The following is a 566-nucleotide window of genomic DNA, read 5'->3' on the forward strand; positions in this document are numbered from 1 at the left end:
CACCTCCCATGTCTCCTCCTCGGCTCCCTGCTCCCGGTTCTTCCACGCTCCACCTCCCATGTCTCCTCCTCGGCTCCCCGTTTCCGAGCATCCTCTCTCCCTGAGATCTCCCCAGCTTCCCGTCCTCTGCGTGCCGGTCCTTGGAGTCCACCTTTCCATTCCCCTGTCCCTTTTTTCCCAATAAATCTTTTATTGTTGAGCCGTGCATTTGAGTACTCCTGTTCTCATTGTAACACATAGTATTGTATATTATAAAACCCAAAAAAGGGTTACAAAAAAAAGGTATAGTATAGAATGTTGAAAAAAATGATGAAACAGTAATATGTTTAAAAAAGTCGTAGTATATTATAAAAAGACATAAAACATTCATAGTGTAGTATGTCAAAAACGGGAAATAAAATCATAGTAAAGTCGACAAAAGTGATGTCACAGTCATTGTCAAGAAAGTAAGAAAAAGTCATAGAAAAATGTCATATGTTAAAATCACTACAGTTTATTAGAAAAAAGTGATGAAACATTCATAGTATGTCGAAAAAGACAGTATAGTGTGTGAAAAAAGTCATAGT

Source organism: Etheostoma cragini, chromosome 21 (assembly GCF_013103735.1).
Source record: "Etheostoma cragini isolate CJK2018 chromosome 21, CSU_Ecrag_1.0, whole genome shotgun sequence".
Lineage (NCBI taxonomy): Eukaryota > Metazoa > Chordata > Actinopteri > Perciformes > Percidae > Etheostoma > Etheostoma cragini.